The following is a 14,257-nucleotide window of genomic DNA, read 5'->3' as shown; positions in this document are numbered from 1 at the left end:
TCAACACAACCCACTATTTCAAATCGTCAACCATCTCCTATAGCAACAAATGTCCCACGCTTTAATCCTATAACACTAAGGGGTCGAAGAATGAGAAGGGGGGATGATATGAGAAGTTTGCCCGAATTAATAGACACAAGAGTTATGAATATTATGAATAGTTTAGTTCCAGAAACTGATTGTGAACGGTTTTGTAGATCATTGCCAACAAGTCTATCCAAAATACATTCAGAACATCAGGATAGGGTTAGGGCTGCTATAATTACCCTTATAGATGCCTGTCAAAAAAATCCATTCCCAAATAATGTGCTACTAACAATAGAGCAGTGGCGCACTAATTTCCATGACACTAGTATTGATGTTGCCCCAACACAATCTATACCAATGTCTAACCAACCAACTACAACTGATATCACTAGTCAGTTGACAAATCCTACTTCTCGAACATATGATATTCCAAACATATTGAATGTCCCACAACCTTCTCATATATCAATGTGGCCTGCCCAACATACAAACATGCCCTCAACTAGTACATTACCATCAACAGTTAATGTTAACCCTACTTTCCCCAGTCAAATCCAGCAACTTAGTCAAGCTCAAATAAATCCTACAATTTATCCAACTCTACAAAGTATAAATCCAATATTAAATGTAAATCCATCTTTGTTCCATGGCCAAACTAGTGCACAATCACTATTACAGACCCCACACATTCCAAATCCTTATCCATACACTCAACAACCACAAAATCAGCCAAATATTATCTATAGTAAACCGATTGGGCAATCTGTGTATGCTCAAAACACACAGGTATTACCTTCTACCTCAGGTGCTGATGTGACAATATTGCCATGTACCAGTCGAACTATACCTACAACAAGTGTTACTCTAACATCTGCAGAAGCAGATTGTCACATAAGTGTGAGTCAAGAGTCGGGTAATAGTAACGATGCATTTTATGAATAATTTATTTGTTTAATTTTTATTTTCATATAATAAATTATTTTTTTGTATTTTTTTTTATTCTTAATAAAAATTGAATTATTAAAAAATGTATTAAAATGTTGCATTAAAAACCACATATATTACAAGGCTGATATTAATTGTTTTGCATGGTTTTTTTTGGTAATTTTTAAAAATATGCATAAGATCTTTAATGTTTTGATTTAAAAATAATGTATGTATCAAAAAGTATTATTATTGTTATATTATGTTTTTTAACAAATTTGAGTCATTTTAAATAGGCTAAGCTGCTTAATCAATATGAAAAAATATTATTTCACAATCTTTATGATGTTAAATAAAGACTGATGTTTGAAAATAATATCTATGTTTATTTAATTGTTTATTATATTTTATTTTTTTAATAATGTTTTTTGCAAAATAACGTACTATATTAAAAAGAATATGATGATCATGTAAACATGATATAGTTTACACATATATTATTTGTAATATCATTAGCAACAAAATAAATACTTACCTAAATGTCGAACACGACGGCACGATGCTATTCCTTGAAAGTTTGCAAAATATGTCATAAACATACACACAAAATTGATTACATTAATAATAAACCATTAAGATTACAGAAAATAAGCCATAATGCAGTGAGTATATGCCCAGGTCTGACACGGCTACGCGCTTTGTCGCACCCTAATGACATCATCAGTTTACATATGCCTGTGGGCGTGACTACACAGTACTGCTGAATTTATTACATAATTATTTAAAAAAAAAAATAACGTGTGGTTCCCAACCCAATTATAAACCAGCCAGGGAAACTCACACTGCAGAAGGCAGGTATTCTCAGGATGGGGAGCCCCACGTTATGGGGAGCCCCCCAGCCTAACAATATCGGCCCTCTGATGCCCAGAATAGCCTCATCAATTAGATGAGACTGCTCTGGCACTTTTCCCAGCTCTTCCCGATTTGCCCTGGTGCGTTGGCAAATCGGGGTAATAAGGAGTTATTGGCAGCCCATAGCTGTCAATAAGTCCTAGATTAATCATGTCAGGCGTCTCCCCGAGATACCTTCCATGATTAATCTGTAAGTGACATTTAAAAAACACACACACACCCGAAAAAATAATTTATTAGAAATAAAAAACACTAACAAAGTTCCTCATCACCAATTTATTAACCCCGACAAAGCCCTCCATGTCCGGCGTAATCCATGGTCCTCCAGCGTCGCATCCAGCTCTGCTACATGCAGGTGACAGGAGCTGCAGAATACACCGCCGCTCCTGTCAGCTCCATGCAACAAATGAGGTGAGTAGCGCGATCAGCTGAGCTGTCACTGAGGTTACCCGCGGCCATGTGTGTGTATATATAATGTGTGTGTATATATATATATATATATATATAATATGTGTGTGTGTGTGTGTGTGTGTGTATATATATATATATATAATGTATGTGTATGTGTGTGTAGAACTTGTCTGCAGAAAAGCAAGCCATCGTATGACTGTTAGAAAAAAAAAAATATGGTTCTTGGTAAAAGGGCAGGAAAAAAAGTATCAAAAACAAACTCTTGGTCCTTAAGGGGTTAATAACTTTGCATTCTATACATTCTTGGGAAAGAATTTTGTAAATTCATAAAGTAAAAATGTCCTCATAGGAGAATGCAGGTTCCTACATACTGACGTGTCTTCTCCTCTCCAGCCTTATGTCTGCATCAAGTACAGCGTCCCAGAAGCAGCACATCTCGCCGTAGAGTTTCTCAATGGTTCATGTATTGACGGGAGTCCTGTAAAGGTAGGCGGCCATAGACGGAACCTCCGATCTGCCCCCTCCCCGGCTGGGACCTCACGTCTTCACACTGTGGGAGCCCAGCTTTATATGACCGGGAGCCCCTGACTGGCCAGCCTGGTTGTGGCTTGTTATGCCCTCTTTTCCCTGGTGCATCGTAAAGGGTTAATCCTCCATTGCTTGTTCCCTTCCCGGATCCGGATGTGAGGCAGTCCTCCTTCCCCCCTCCCCCTTTGGGGGTATATATTTCTGTGACCGAAGTGCTTCCGGCCTCTTTGATCTGCGATCGAGAGCTGCACCCCCCATTGTGCTGCGCTGTTCTTTATCTGTGCTTTACAGGATGGCGTCGCCCTTGGAAGCTGCTATCAGGGAGAGGGTAAGCAGGGAGGGAGCTGAATGGCTTGCAGCACTCCTGCCAGAGCCTGCTCCTGTCCCGGTGCCTCTGTTATTAGATATAGCAGGCCGGAGGTTTGGGCGTAAGCCACGCCCCCCGAAGCGTTTGAGCCCGCCTACTTTTCGGGCCCGAGGATCACGTTGCCCTGCCACTCGGCAACATGGGAGGATACCTTCCAGCATTCAGCAACCAGGGAAGGACCCGCACCTTGTTGAGGAGGTTACACCTCCCGCTTTTGGCCCACCCCCTAGCCATGCTGGGCAATGGGTTGGCGGGACAAGTGTGAATAACACTTCTGCTAAGTGTTTGGCCACTTCACAGGGGGGGGCGGAGTTACAGCTTCCAGCGTCCTCAGCCTCGTACAGCAGAATCACAACATCAGCGTCTGCCCTGCTCTGCCCACTAGTGATGGGCAGTCCGGCTCTTTTTGGTGATCCGGTTCCTATGGCTCCGTTCACCAAAAAGAGCCGGATCTTTCAGCTCGTTCTCGGCTCCTTATTAAATATGTGTTCACCCCAGGTGAACACATATTTAAGATTATAGAACCGCCGCCAAAGCCCCGCCCACCCATGGCTAAGCCCCACCCACATACAAACGGCCAGTTAGACTGCTGAGTGGGCGGAGTTTAGTCGCGGGTGGGCGGGGTTTGACGGCGAAAAGAGCCGTTTAGATATTTTTAGTGGCTCACACTAGTGATCTGGCTCCTGTCGTTCACAGCAGGGAGCCGGATCTTTGTGTCGGATCGTTCGCGACCGACACATCACTACTGCCCACGGCCATATTTACAGCCTGCATAAATGGGGGGTACTCACAGTGCCAGCTCCTCATCTGTGGATGAAGCTGGGCATTGTGTGAGCCACAGGCAGCCTCAGCTGCCGGTGGTTCAGTCTGGGGACAATCAGATGGTTGCTCCTGGGGCCTCTGGGAGTCAGCAATCATTAAGGTCCCCAGTTTGCTCCTCTTCCTCCTTCTACAGACTTTCCCCTAGTGCATACAGCTGTCCTGCAGCCCCTTCCCAATGTACAGCTGCTGATGGCTGGCAGTCAAACATCCCCCCCTCTGATTACATCGCCACAGCCCCCCCTTTCCCAGTCACTGATAATGCACCAGGTGCCTGCTGGAGGATTTAACCCCTCTCAAGCTGCTGACACTCTCCTGGCTTCTGCCATTGCCCCTTTGCAGCCGGGTGTTGTTTTTGCAGAATCTAGTGCTATTGCCACAGCTGCAGGTAACTCTTTGTTACTGGGTTTATCAAACCAGCAAGGGATGATGCCTACCGTTTCCACTGTTTCTGTTCCACCTGTTACAGCCTCCAACGGGGCCTCGCTTAGGCCTGGGTCGTTCGAGACAAGGCAGGAGAAGACATCACAGGTCGTCTTCCTCCTCGTATGACTCGGATAGAGGATCTTATAGCCGTCGTAGCCGGCATAATCACCGCAGGAGACTGCGTTCCATTTCCCGTCGGAGTCGTCGGTCACGATACTTGAGATACCGTTCGTCTTCATCCTCGGGATCCCGTGGTCGGGCATCAAGACGGCATTCACCTTGTCGTTCTCGGGATGAACAGCCAGGTCAGGCCGCGCAAGGAGGCCCTACGTCATCGGTGATCCTAGTGCCTGAGGCGCTAGTTGGTGAGTTTGATTATTCGGGTGCTTGGGGCGGGGTGGGGGACAAGTATGTTACAGTGGACACGTTGAGAAGCATTTTAAGTGGGGATAAGGTGGTTTTGAACCCTAAACTGTTGCCTCAAAGCGTGTCCCCTTCACCCCTCCCGCCTGTTCGCGCAGATATTCATAGGGACGTTTTCTATTGTGGTGTTGCCCCTTTGGGTTCCCACCTGGATCAGGAGACAATAAATAAGATCTGGACCAATGATTATATAGATATTTGGTCCTTATTGTCGCCAGAACAAAGCTCGGTTGACCGTGAAAAGCGGCCTGTGGACAGGCCGTATGAGCGCCGTCCTAAGATTGCGAAGTCCATAAATAATTGGCTTCAAGCGTTTTTTGTCTTAGGCTGTGTCATGGGTAGAAAGCATCCTGAGCGGTGCTCGGAACTTTTTCTATACATGGACACAATTTATAATTCGTATAAGACGCATGGCGGTTCCGCATGGTGGAGATATGATGAGGATTTCCGGCGTCGCCTTGCTCTTAATCCGCAACTTGGTAGGGGTGTTAAAGCCACAGATTCATGGCTGCGCCTTATGATGTCCCAAAGGCCCAGCCAGCCCTTTCATTCCGGGGCCCCGGGCCAGCAGCTTGGCTCGGGGCGAGTTTCGGCCCGCAGGCCTGGCACCTGCTGGCTGTTTAATGACGGCCACGGCAGGTACTTCGGATTATGTAAATACAAGCATGAATGCTCGGCATGTGGTAGGCCCACATGCACTTGTCAAGTGCTCCCGCACTGCTCAAAAAGCCACCTCCAGTAGGTCAACCTCACAACAAGAAATTAAGGACCCCGGTGAACATCTCCGCGATGGAGCCGTGGCTAAGCAGGTACCACAATAAACTGGCAGCTGCTCAGCTGCGGGTTGATTTCACGTTCGGATTTTTCATACCTTTTCGGTATTCTGTGACCCCATTGTTTTCCTCTAACCTGAAATCGGCCAGAGAGCTTCCATGTGTTGTTTAAAAAAATAGCGAAAGGAGGTGTCCCTTGGTCGCATGGAAGGGCCTTTTGCTTCACTCCCTTTCTCCAACCTTGGGGTATCCCCTTTGGGTGTAGTCCCTAAGAAGGAGCCTGGACAATACAGGTTGATCCACCACTTATCTCATCCCCAAGGCTCATCCGTAAATGACGGAATTAGTGAGGAAGCGTCTTCGGTGGTTTATGCTTCTTTTGATCATGCAGTTTTGATGGTTCAGCAAGCCGGGCGTGGTGCGCTAATGGCTAAATCAGATATCGAGTCCGCTTTCCGCCTTTTGCCTGTACATCCGGATTGTCATCACCTTTTGGGTTGTGTCGTCGATGGGGCTTATTATTATAATACTTGTCTGCCCATGGGGTGTGCAATTTCATGCAGGCATTTTGAGCTTTTCAGCAGTTTCCTGGAATGGGTCATTAAAGATGATTCAGGCTCTAAGTTGGTCACTCACTACTTGGATGACTTCTTGTTTGTCGGTCCAGCAGGTTTGGACAGGTGCAGCAATGTTCTGATGAGGTTTAAGGAGTTAATGGGCGTTTTTGGTGTCCCATTATCTGAGGAAAAAACTGTGGGTCCTCTTTCGTGCCTTTCATTTTTAGGCATTGAAATCGATACCATGGACATGGTTTTCCGTTTACCTGTTGAAAAAATTGATAAGCTTCTAGGTTTGATAGATGGTTTCCTTTCCCTTAAGAAAGTTGCGTTGGCACAGATGCAGTCCCTCCTGGGGTCTTTGGCTTTTGCGTGCCGCATTATGCCGATGGGCAGGATTTTTTCCAGGCGACTGGCCATGGCCATGCGAGGTGTTCAGCTTTCACACCATAGGATTCAAATAGGCCTCCCGTTAAGGGCGGACTTACAAGTGTGGAGGAGTTTTTTGTTGCAATATAATGGTCGCACTTGCTTCCAAGGCGAGGAGCGTTCGTGTCAGGACCTCCCCCTGTTTGCTGACTCGGCCGGGTCTGTTGGTTTTGGAGTTATTTTTCGGGACCAGTGGTGTGCTGAGCGTTGGCCATCCAGATGGATTGAATGTGAATGGACAAAAAACCTCACGCTGCTCGAGCTCTTTACATTGGTGGTGGCGGTTGTTATTTGGGGTGAGGAATTGGCCAATTCTCGAGTTTGTTTCTGGTCCGACAATGAAAGTGTTGTCCACGCTGTGAATCATTTGTTGTCTTCTTCACTTCCGGTTGTGAAGCTGATTCGTTTCTTGGTGTTGAGATGCTTGTCCCTTAATATTTGGGTTCGTGCTTGGCACGTGCCGGGTACAAAGGATTCTATGGCTGATGCGCTTTCACGTTTTGATTTCCAGAAATTCCGGGAGCTTGCTCCATTGGTCAGTCAGCAAGGAGCAACGTGCCCGGACTACCTCTGGGAGGTGCCGGAGGCCCCCTGATGCCGCTGGTTCGTGCCTCCATAGCTTCATCAACATGGACGGCGTACGGTAAGGCTTGGCAAAAGTGGTGTGTTTGTTCAGGTAATCTGCCAGTTGCTTCATCTAGCTCAGCCAGGATTGAGGCCTTAGAGCGTTACTTGCAGCACCTCCATGCCGCTGGTTCGTCAGCGGCTTTGGCTAAGAATAGGCTGTCAGGTTTGGCCTTTCATTTTAAGCTGCGCGGATGGGAGGATGGCACAAAATTTTTTATTTTGCGCCAGGCTTTAAAGGGTTGGGAAAGATTAAGGGAGCAGAAGTTGCTTAGGCGTCCAATTTCTTTTTCGCTTTTGCAGCGTCTTATAGTAAATACTAATTCGATTTGTAGTTCACCTTTTGAAGCGATTTTATTTCCTGCTGCATTCAGGATTGCATTTTTCGGGGCCCTGCGGGTTAGTGAGCTGGCGGCCCCTTCGGCGCGGGTTCCTGGGGGACTGCAAGATAACGATGTCACTTTTTGCAACGGCGGTATACGCATTCGTATTCGGCGTTCGAAGACGGACCCGACGGGTAGTGGGTTGTGGTTCCCCCTGTTTTCTATTACTGGTCCTATTTGCCCTATCAAATTAGTTTCTGATTATTTGGCTGTTCACCCTGAAAGTCCTTTGTTTTTTGCGCATGCTGACGGGTCCCCGTTGACTAGATTCCAGTTTTTGGCGGTTTTGCGACGGATTTTGATTTTCTTGGGTCTCCCTCCGGGTGAGTTTGGTACCCATTCGTTTAGAATTGGCGCAGCTACAGAAGCCGCACGCGCAAGCTTAATGAATGAGGACATTAGGAGGGTTGGCAGATGGCGCTCGGGGTGTTTCTTTCGTTATATCAGGCCTGAACTGCTTACGCTTTGATAACCGTTATTTGCATCTGACTTTTAGTATTTTCTCGTTTCAGGTTGTTCCAGGCCAAGTGTTTGGGTCCTGGGACACTCTTATGTTTATTGGGCTGGGCAGAGGGCCGAGATACGTCCTGGTGGTAAATCACTCGGTTTTGTTAATGCGGAAGTGAATTGGAGAGGCATCCGGGGCTTGCGTGGTCACAAGTGCTTCCGGAAGTTGTGAATATATCAAGAACGGCTGTCGGACCAGTCGTTTTGGTTTTGCATGCGGGGGGCAACGATTTGTGCTCAATACAGATGACGGAGCTTCTTACGCTTATGCTAGCGGATATTGATAAGTTCCACGCGTTTTTCTCACAAGTAGTTATTGTATGGTCGGAGACAGTACCCAGGGTGGTGTTGCGCGGAGCGCGGGATTGGGCAGGTATGGAAAGAACCCGCAGGACCATAAACCATCGTATTTCACGGTTTGTGCATTTTAAGGGCAGGGTTATTGTGAGGTACCGCCAATTAGAGGGGACTAATGCTAGGCTGATGCGTCCAGATGGGGTCCACCTGAATGAAATTGGGTTGGACATCTTTATGTCTGGGGTGCAGGACGGAATTGAGGAGGCGTTGTTTGTGCTGGGTGGGGGGTCGTAGCTCCGCCGTGTCGGCGCTACTCCGTGGCGGAAGATCGGCTATGGGTAACATGTGTCGGGAGTCCGGCGGCATAACCCCAACACTTCCGGTGGTCAAATTCAGGAGCTGCGACCTTACCCTTCCAAAATGGTGGTCTTAAAAGATGAGAGTGGTTGTAAGTTTTTGTTTACTCTCCAATAAAGTTATTTAAATTTCTAATGTGGTCTTTTCTTTGCGTCGGGGAAAAAGGGGCCTTTTTTAATGTGTGGGCAGTCTGACTTGTGTTCTTCTTATTGATTAGGTTCAGAGGATGATCTCGGGGAGGACCCTCGACTATGAAGACGTTTTTAAGGAGATGGGAGAAGATCCAGAAGCTGAAAACACAATTTATGTCTCTGGTTTTCCGAAACCGTTGATGGAGGAATTTCTTCAAAATCGGTTTAATCGTTTTAAGGAAATTAAATCTATATTTGTGCCAACAAATGAAAATGGCCGACAGCGAGCGAAATACTGTTACCTAAGTAAGAAATGCTATATATCATTTATACAGAATTGGCTCCGCTCTCTGGACGCCTGATGACTAGGACCCTCGCTGACCGTGATGACTAGGACCCTCGTTGACCGTGATGACTAGGACCCTCGCAGACCGTGATGACTAGGACCCTCGCTGACCGTGATGACTAGGACCCTCGCTGACCGTGATGACTAGGACCCTCTCTGACCATGATGACTAGGACCCTCGCTGACCGGGATTACTAGGACCGTCGCTGACCGTGATGACTAGGACCCTCGTTGACCGTGATGACTAGGACCCTCGCTGACAATGATTACTAGGACCCTTGCTGACCATGATTACTAGGACCCTTGCTGACCATGATTACTAGGACTTCTACAGTAATTATGTGACCACTAATGCACATGACCGGTCGGATTTTCCGCATAATTCGGGCTGTTCGTCTTGTGCTCGTTGCAGGATTTCATAGCCCTAAAGCCACTGCTGAAGCCGTACGACATATACAGACACACGGAGGACTGAGGACTATGAAGGCCATTACCTCCTGTCACCTCCATCGCTGGCTGCAAGCTGACGTCTCCTGTGTTCCTCCACTCCAACCCAATACCCAAAAGCTTTAAACCCTTTGCGCATTCTGTCACACATGTACATCACAGCAAGGGTGCGTTTATCTAGAGCGGGCTCAGGAGCTGTGCCTGCCCCATACAGGGCAAATTCTGGCTGTAATACATAGCTAGTCTGCCTGTAACAACTGCTCTGTAATTATTTGTTAACTATTAAGAAAGAGGGAGGCAGTACTACCTGTATTCACATTATTTAACAGGAAGGCAGTACTATCTGTATTAACAATTTTTGTAAAGAGATGGGTAAAATATATCTTTGTACCGTGTTAGCCAGTAGAGATAAAAAAAAATGTTTAAAAGAACTCTCAGTTCTTTTAAACAATTTGTTTGTAAAGAGATGAGAAGGCAGCACTATCTATGCATGTATCTTGTAGAGTGACAGATGGCGGCTGGACTATCTGTGCCTACATCATTTATAGGAAAGGATAAGTATCTACTTTCATCATTTACATGATGAGACAAGAAGGCTGTTCTAGCTTAACTTAAAGTATGTACAGAATGAGACAGGGAGGCAGTATTATATGTGCTAACAATTTACGTGAAGAGATGGGAAGGTAGCACTATCTGTACCTATATTGTGTACAGTGACAGATGGTGGCAAAACTATCTGTGCCTACATAATTTATAGGAAAAGACAAGCATCTGTTTACATAATTTCCAGGTAGAAACAAGAAGACTGTTCTATCTTAACTGAGTACAGAGAGAGACAGGGAGGCAGTACTATCTGTATACATATTATTGGCAGAGTGAAAGTACTAGCTGTGCTTTATATAAATTTCATGAAGAGACAGGAAGGTAGTACAATCTTTGCTTACATCATTTACATAAAAAAACAGGGAGTAAGTAGTGTCTGTGCCTAAGCCATTTGTAGGATATACGACGCCCCTTTGCACCTTGCTCTCTCGTTGCTATACGATGACTCCTTCCTTCTATATTAAATGTTTGAATGAGTGTAAAAAATCTGTGGGAAAGAAAAGATGTAAAGATCTTTGTACAACACATTTTGTGACTTATTTAGGAATATAAAGTACTGTGCAAGGGTTTGTGTCAGGTGTGGAAAAATTGTTGCAAATTAAGAAGACAGAATGTAGGGACAGAGACCCTGAGTCCAGTGAAGAGTCACTTATTAAGCTGTGTGCTGCTGTTTCAATACAGTCAGTGATGTATCAGCAGGAGATTATCACTGCAGGTCTAGGTGTTTCGTGCCTCCTGGTCAACTAATGTGTAAACCTGCCCCCACTGATTAGCAGCTTTCTGCCTATGCACAGTGTACACAGCTGCTAATCAGTGGTGTGGGCGGGGCTATACAGAGCTCAGCATTCTAAGCTCTGCTAGATCTGCAGCAGATAAAACTGTGATTGTATAACAATTGCTGCACCCAGTAACGTAAATAGTACATCCCTGCAATCAGGATCTCTGTCTCTACATCATGGGTGATGCCCTGGACCCCAGGGGTCACAGGTAATAACACCTACAACACCCCCACACCCCCACCCCCTGTGAGGACACACACCCGTCACCCGAAAGGGAGACCTGATTCCTCCCTCAGGGCCAGTAGGGCACACCAGGTGGGCGGAGTCAGGTGGAAAGGCACGCCCACGGAGGAGACTACTGTCCTGAGGCAGGAAATACAAGGAGTTGATTTGTAGAGTGGACAGTGAAAGGAGGTGTAGAGGAGCAGAGCTGTCAGGGACCCGGGTAGGAGCCTGGGATCCCTTGAAACGTCAGGCAGGCAGACAGTGGTGGCCGTCTGCAGGAGTATCGGTACAGCAACCGGCGGAACCGTAGGGACCGGGCCAGGGTTGGAGCCCGCCGGCCCTGAACTGGGGAGTCAACCGCATGTAGACCGCGGCTATAAAAGCAGGGACGCCAGGACCCTGCGCCGATCTTCGGCTCCTGGAAGAGGCCGCTGCTAAGATGCTGAGACTGACCGACAACTCCGTAGTCCCCGCGCCCGCGCCTGGCACCGCTTCGTGGGTGGAAGTCCGGACCGTCCAGCTAAGCAGCCGTCTGCAGGTCCGTGTGCAGCTCCTCCTGGAGGAGTGGGAGGCCGACATGGCGGACGTGGTGGCGGCTATACGGAGACGCGAGGTGGAGGAAGATCTGGAGGAGCGGGTAAGAGACCCACGCCCCTGTATTCCCGAGGGATCGGCCACGGCGGCTGAGGGGCCCGGCCTGCACCCGCTCACCCTGCTGCCTCCTCCGCCACCCGTGTTAGTTGCTACTGCCCCACCACTAGGCGCGCTACCCGACCCATCGGTAGCGGTACCCTGCCCGTCCGCCCAAGCGGACCGACCTGCCGCAGAAGACCGTCACCGACCCGAACCGCTCCCTTGGAAGCTGCCGAAAACCGAGCCCGTCAGCGGATGTATACCGGAGGCACCCGTAGCAACCGTGCCTGGTCCCGTACCGGCTCCGGCAGCCCGTCCCGTACAGGAGCAGGAGGAGGTCCAGCGGGAGAGGAACCCTTTACCCATCCCCCTCGCCTCGGCTGAGGCTGCGCCGGGTTGCAGCTGTAAGGCAGCACCCCAGGCCATGACACCGCGAGACCTTCCACAGAGGGCACCAGTAATAAGCAGCGTGAAGGAGGGGCCCGACCCGTGCACAGGGGCCCGCAACAGCCCCTTACTGGGATAGGGAACCGACACCGCTGGGCCAGGAGATTGCGGAGAGAGAGAAGAGGAAAGCGGAGCTGGTAGCCCACACTATTAGAGAGAAGGAGAGCCTCCGCAGAGCCACCTTCCGAGTACGGGGCCCGAGGAATGAAGGACAAGTGAGGAGGTTCGATGTCCGTAGAGGATACGGCTTCATTTTTGAACCAGGCTTGGAGGCCGAAGTTTTTGTGGCCCGTAGAGACGTGAATGACCACCTGCCGGAGGATCATCCGGGCCGCAACCTGCTTCCTGGTGACCTCATCACCTATACCCGGCACTGCGGGGAGAGGGGCTGGTTTGCCCTTGACGCTAGGCTGAAGGGAAGCCAGGGGCCCCAAGCACCAGCGCAGCCCCCTCCCCCGTTCGGTGGAATGGACCTGAAGTGAGTCAGCGGTCCCTCCGTTACACCGTTGTCCCCGTTGGGACCACCAGTACTGTTGTGAGTAAATGAAAAGTAATCAACCGATGCTTACCAGATTTACACCGTAATTGAACCGGCCGTTGCCGGCAACTAGTCCCCGTAGGGACCTTTTGCAACCGTTTGCGTAAGAAACTACTTACGGAAGAGCCCGAGAACTTGCAGGGCAACCACAAACTTGTGGCATGTAAATATCTGTTGGCTTAACACCGTGACCGCCTCCGGAGAGGCTGATTTGGGAGGAAGGGCCTGGAGGAAAGGGATGGCCCAGGCCCGCCACTACCGTAACCGTTGGCGATCCTCCGGGGGTCAGGGGTTCCCCATGGACGTGGGTTCCCCTGAAAGAGACCATACCCGCTCGGGCAATTTGGTTCTGGACTGGGGCAAGGGGTGCTGCCCACTTCTTAGGGGTAGCATCAGGGCCAAGCTGTTTGGGCGGGGGGAGAGCGGAAGCCGTTACCGTTAATAAAAATGAACCGTTAGTAACGTTTAAGAATGTACCTCCCGTAAGGGAAGATTGAAAGAATGCTTATGTTTTATATGTTTTACCGTTTTTTACAGTTTTGAAAAGGAAAATAAAAACGGTGATGGACGGGCAGCCCGCGGACGGTCTGCGTTTAACCAAGGGGGAATGTGGCGCCCTGGACAAGCCAGGACGTCACAGGTACTGCAACAACACACCCCACACCCCAGTTAGGCACATCAGTCACACATACAAACCCTTGTTGCCTCCCTCCAGGGGCTGATGTCCACACCAGGTGCGGTGGAGCCAGGCAGTTGGCCCCACCCACCGAGGAGTTCACAGCCCTGGAGGCGGGAAAAGAAGTCAAATTTGTTTAGGAGAGTGAAAGTGGAGGAGCAGTGAAGTAGTGATGGAGGAGCAAAGAGTCTGACCGTGTCCGGGTACGTGGCCCGGGCACCGGAGAGCAAGGTTGGCAGACGGTGGTGACCGTCTGCAGGAGAGGCCGATTGACGCACAACCGTAAGGACCGGGGTCGGGCGGTGGCCCGCCGGTACCGGACCGGGGAGCGAAGAGAATCCAGCACCATTCGGCAGGGCCTACGGACCCCGACCAGACTTGGAGTCGCCGTTAAACCGGTCAAATCCGTCAGCGATGGGAACCTCTGGGGTTTCCCAGCAGTAAAGAACCGACTGAAGGCAACTGCCCAAACCGTGAAGGGGAACACAGTCACCGCCAAGGCTACCATTCCCAGGGCCAGAGCATGCGGGCAAAAAGGGGCTCCTCTAGCCAATACACCACTGGGGAGCGGGCTACCGGTGGGAAGCCATCGGGACCGAAAACAACACCGGTGCAGGGAGAGATAGTCACCGCCAATCTACCGGGAGCGACCACCGCAGCAGTCTGTG

The 14,257-nt window shown here is 48.9% G+C and overlaps 1 pseudogene; it reads left to right on the top strand.

Moving 5' to 3' along the window:
- Positions 1-14,257, top strand: part of LOC142246686 (RNA exonuclease 5-like) — a 136,229-nt pseudogene that overhangs the window by 48,369 nt on the left and 73,603 nt on the right.

The sequence above is a fragment of the Anomaloglossus baeobatrachus genome, chromosome 7 (genome assembly GCF_048569485.1).
Source record: "Anomaloglossus baeobatrachus isolate aAnoBae1 chromosome 7, aAnoBae1.hap1, whole genome shotgun sequence".
NCBI classification, from domain to species: Eukaryota; Metazoa; Chordata; class Amphibia; order Anura; family Aromobatidae; genus Anomaloglossus; species Anomaloglossus baeobatrachus.
This window is presented reverse-complemented; position numbering and strand designations above follow the sequence as displayed.